The sequence below is a fragment of the Natator depressus genome, chromosome 17 (genome assembly GCF_965152275.1).
Source record: "Natator depressus isolate rNatDep1 chromosome 17, rNatDep2.hap1, whole genome shotgun sequence".
NCBI classification, from domain to species: domain Eukaryota; kingdom Metazoa; phylum Chordata; order Testudines; family Cheloniidae; genus Natator; species Natator depressus.
Genome location: NC_134250.1, coordinates 11,506,412 through 11,511,495, shown reverse-complemented (window position 1 = coordinate 11,511,495; position 5,084 = coordinate 11,506,412). Strand labels below are relative to the sequence as shown.

Genomic DNA, 5,084 nt, shown 5'->3' with positions numbered 1-5,084 from the left:
TATAATAGGACCAATCCCTCCAGCCTTTTTTCACATGGGTATTCCTCAATTCTGTGACTGGTCCCACGAAAGTCAACGGGGATACTTAAGTGGGTGTTTGCAAGACTGAGCACTTGTTATCTGAGATATGCCCGAACTTTGGGGCTATTCAGACTGGGATCCAAACTCTGTAGCTTGTTACCATCTCTAAATACAACATCTGTTAATTTGCTATCTTTTTAATTCATAGCTAAGCTTGAATAGCATGATCATCACTGAGGTATACGTGTAGCTTATGCTGGCCCACGCCCTACAAGGAATCTGGATAGCTGCCGTATGCATGACTCATTTAAAGATTTAATAACCCTCACCTAAAACGCTTGCCATTTCTCTAATAGATTTCATCTAGTTTTCCTTCCCTGCTCAGTTTTCACGATGTCTGGGTCCTAACTTCCATGAATTGGTAGAGTATAAGGTCCTGGGAAAGAACAGTCCCTTACTTCAGTATACAGGACCTGCATCATCACCACCTTACAACTTGTGATGCAACTTGCACCTGCACAAAGTCAATATATAAAAGCACTTCATCAGAATGGTTGCATTTTGGCACAAGCCAGTAGAGAATCAGGTCAATTGCCTACAAGAAAGATTTTAATTCCTAGTTTGTTGTCTTTTAACATGGGAACTCTAGTTAGGTATCCTGCAACATTGTAGATCACTGATTTCAATTTTCTTTACCTAAAGAGTATCTAACCGAAGGCAATGTCATTAACAGTAATAGATTTCATTGACTATGCACTAAGCAAGCTGCGCTTTACTGTGACACAGATAACGAGGGTTGGGCCTTTGACTTGTTAAACTTCTATAATGCCCTCAGACTAAGATAAATAGCAAGTTCAAGGCTGGCAGATGGATGAATTGGTGGAGTGAAAGCTCTTAGTCTGAAATGAATAGTTATGAAGTGAGAATCACTATTAATATTCTCCCACTGATATAATTAACCAAAGTGCAATGTTAATGGCTGACCCAGAAAGGTTATTTTCCAAAAGGGTTTCTGATGTGGCAGTCAGCTCTTTTGTGAGTAATGGAATATGCATTCCAAATAAGTCTCCTGCTTCTTTACACGGCCACTCTCAGTGAGTGCATTCAATAAATATGAAACTACCCATGACAGATAGGGACATGTGACCATAGAGCTGGAAGTGGTTTTGTTTGCAATAACTGCTAATTTCTCCCCCTCAGATTTCTTTAAAAAAACAAACTCTGACAACATGATGACTTTGGACAGGAAACAAAAACACATGTGCAGGATGATCTGTTTCCTAATGAATTAGCATTTTTGCAAGATGATGTAACAGGGTGGATTTGTAAATCCCTGTGCACCTGTTGCTCTTTTTCTTGGTATTGGAGGGTACTTTGAAATCTAATATTGGGGCGAAGTGTTTTCACAATGTCTAAAAATTATGTTTCCATTGTATTTTGCATCAAAATGTTTCAGATCAACATGTCTGCTCAATATCTCAATTCAGAAGTGAGGTAATGCATATTAGACCATTATGTACTAAATCTGTAACTTGCTGATAGTAAATGTGACTGACAACTAATCTTTACCTTAATTAATAACAAAGGATTGGGTTTGTAGAAGTGATTCTAATTGTCCTGTTGCAATTTTCCTATCACAAAGACAATCAGTGCCATTGATTGTAATGTTAGATTCAATTACTTTGGAAAATTCATTAACATGTTAATTCTTAACGGATTTATAGCCATCAGGTTTGCCTTTCATCAATGCATGGACTTCGGTCCTGGGTCTTGACAGTGGCTTGGGAAGATGGGAAAGAGTTTATAGTAGAATAACTTATTTTTCAGACTGGAAATAATGGGGAATACATTTGTCATCAATTTATGTTATCAGGTGTAAGCTAAATCTTAACTGTTGGCCAAAAAGCCAATGTAGAATAAGATATTGTATGTTTTAGCAGGGCCACTGACAATGAGAAAAGCTGACAAGGGATAGAATTTGGGAAATATACATAGCATCAGTGCAAAGCCATCAGCTCAAAAGTATGGATGGAAAACCCAAGAAGTTTGGAAGGTAAAAGCCCATCTAAACTCTTGGGGCCAGATTCTCATACCCTTACTCATGTGACATACTACGTTACTCCATGGGTGGTCTCAGTGAAGCCAATGGAACCAGTCAGAGACTAAGGCACAACTAAACATGTTAGGTTAGAGTCTTGACCATGATGCTTGGCACAAGGAAGAATTGCTTGAACTTTTTCTGATGTTCTCATTTTGTGTCTCCTGCAGTGTTTTATTTTTTTCTTAGGTGCACAAAAATCGCTACGACTTGACTCTCTGATGTTGCTCTCCTGAGAAAGTAAGAAAGATCCCCTTTCCGTGTTTGATGTCATTCTTACTCCTCTTTCTACCACAGACTCTGACACCAGTTGTGAAGAGACGTTACCGCTCTGTCCTTTTGTTTGATATCGACTCTTTTTTGAAAATTCAAAGGGAAGAAAGCCTTTTAAAATTATACTGCAAACAGTGGGTAGAGGATAGGGCAGCCCAGAGTCAAGGAATGCGCCCCAGTTCTGGAGTTGATCCTTCGGGGTTAATTTCAAGGGTAGATTTTTATGTCATTGCAGGAGAGATTGGGTAGGTTCATAATGATGGTTCGTGCTGATATCTGACAATGGCTCCAGACAAAACATGGAAGAGCTCAAGCAGAGATAGGGGAAAGCCATTTGTCCAAGCAATGCTGTAAATTTCAGCATCCTCTCAGACATGAATGAAGAGCCATAGATAGCACAGATAAGGCAGAAGGAGGTTTCTTCCACTCCCAAGAACTTAGTGGCAATTTTCATTTTCTTGTTGCCATTTGCTGTACTTTCATTCTTCTCCTTGGTTGCTTTTACCAGTGCTTTTCTTCTTTCCATCCGCTTTCAACAAGGTGGGAGATAAGTTTTTTCTGGAGGCCTCTTTGCACGGGGGTCCCACAAATGCCACACCAACTGGACACTCACTCCGCACCAGTGATCTAGAGAGGGGCTGGCCACACATATCCCCCACTGAGTTCAATGGGAGTTGGCTTTCTCCTAGGGTGACCAGATAGCAACTGTGAAAAACGGGACAGGGGGTAGAGGGCCTATATAAGAAAAAGTCCAAAAAAAGGGACTGTCCCTTTAAAAATGGGACATCTGGTCACCCTACTTTCTTCCCACTTCTCAGGATGCATTTCTAAAAGTACTGCCTCCAAAAGGAATGATGTCAGAGAGCCAGCAAATCATTTTAGGCCTAGTCACATGAGTCCTAGGAGCAAAGCCTTAGTATATTTAGGAGTATCATTGGAAATCTGGTGGGTACTCAAACAGCACACTCTTTTTCAATAAGTATCTTGGAATAATTCTTCTCAGAGAGCTCCCTGTACATTCTGTAGGTTGGTGTGTGAAAAAAATCTGGGCAAAAGTCTGCTGTGAGAATGGCCGTGAGTCTGCTGCTTTGCATGAAAAAGGACTTGGAAGACAGCAAGATACACGATTACTCTATATCTTCTTTCATATATTACTTCAGATTGATGCTTGCACTTTAACAGACATAGAAGGGTCCATGAACTGCCACGTATGTGCCTGAAAATACCATCAGAAGGTTCTACATGGGGATCCCATTTACTTGCTGCTGCCTCCACTAAATACAGTGGCAAAACTTCAGTTTCACTTCAAGGGGAATGGCTCCCAGTGTTTCAAAAGTAACTTGCTATTGTGCTGTTATGGTCAGAAAAATGACTGGATAAAAACAGAATGGTCTTACTCATCAAGTCTGTCCCCTGTATGTATCCCAGGTCCTTACTTCAGCAAAAGTGGACCTGGTTCTCCTCCCTTGTCTACTGGTGAAAATGGGGAGTAAGTCAGTGGAATTACACTAGTGTAAAAATGGTGCAAGAAGAAGAGCAGGACCATAAATATGGTTTTTAACGCCTATTTGCATTAGAGGCAATAGCTATGAAGAAGCAGGATCCTACATGAATCATCAACATCGATATTTATTTCTGGTACAGATGCACTATTCTCATTATTATTTTTTTGCTTATGGTTGGGCTGACTTTGTGCAAGACCTTCCAGACATTCCAGAAGGGATGGTGCTTTGCCCTATAGCACTCCCAGTTTAAAGAATGTGAGCAAAAAAGAAGCCAGCTCAAGTCTCAGGCTGAGTTTATGGCACTGGCATTTAGACAGAGCATCATTTTTACTTGCAGGGGAAGCAAAATAGATATGGAATCAATAAGCAACATTAAACCTGCAAGTCTATAATTTCTGCAAAGCAGCCCTTTTAGAACTGTAATGAAATGCCCTAATCCAGCATGTGGACATTGGAAATGGCTTGAAAACAAAAAAGATTGTTTGCCTGCCTGGGTGTCAGTTCGCATGTGCAAACAGGATTTGACTGTGTTACTAAGATATCCATGAGTTGACCTCCAGTGGTGGGTTTGTGTGTGTTATGGAATCTCCCAACTTCTTAACGCTGGGAGGTAGGAGGGAAGGGCAAACTCTGATCCACCCTTTCAGAGCTCTGATGTTGGGGCACTAATAAAACTCAGAGTGGGACAAGAGAAACTTGTTAACAAGGAAAGGAGTACTCCTTTTCTTTTTGCGAATACAGACTAACACGGCTGCTACTCTGAAACTTGTTAACAAGGAGGGGCCTGTTCTTGCCAAGACCTTTTTGTGGTCCCCCAGTGGCAGCATGCCTTGTCACAGTGATTCACATCACCCCCCAAAAGAGTCGATCCCAAATGCAGTGCTTATGTCCTATTGTCAAGTGCAATATGAAAACCAGGAGGAATTTTCTGTTAACAAATACCATTTCATACCTAGTGACTTGTCATGTTTGAAGGTGCACTCTGCACTAGGCAGGGAGACTGAAATGTATTCCAATTAATACCACCAAAATGTCTGAATCTGCCACATTTCTAGTGACCTGCACTGCACAAAAAACAGTATATGATTCATTTAATCACCAGGGGCCAGCATTACAAAGGTATTAAGGTGCTTAAAGATGCAGATAGGTACCTAGTTGAATTCTCAAAAATGCCTGAGCAAGTAAAG

General features: G+C 40.7%; 1 long non-coding RNA gene across 1 annotated transcript; it reads left to right on the top strand.

The window, feature by feature from the left end:
- Positions 1 to 2,027: 2,027 nt before the first annotated feature.
- LOC142000485 (uncharacterized) lies at positions 2,028 to 3,594 on the top strand. Its single transcript, XR_012642256.1, has 3 exons — positions 2,028 to 2,074; positions 2,309 to 2,359; positions 3,419 to 3,594. It is a non-coding gene; the product is annotated as an uncharacterized LOC142000485 (long non-coding RNA).
- Positions 3,595 to 5,084: the final 1,490 nt, after the last annotated feature.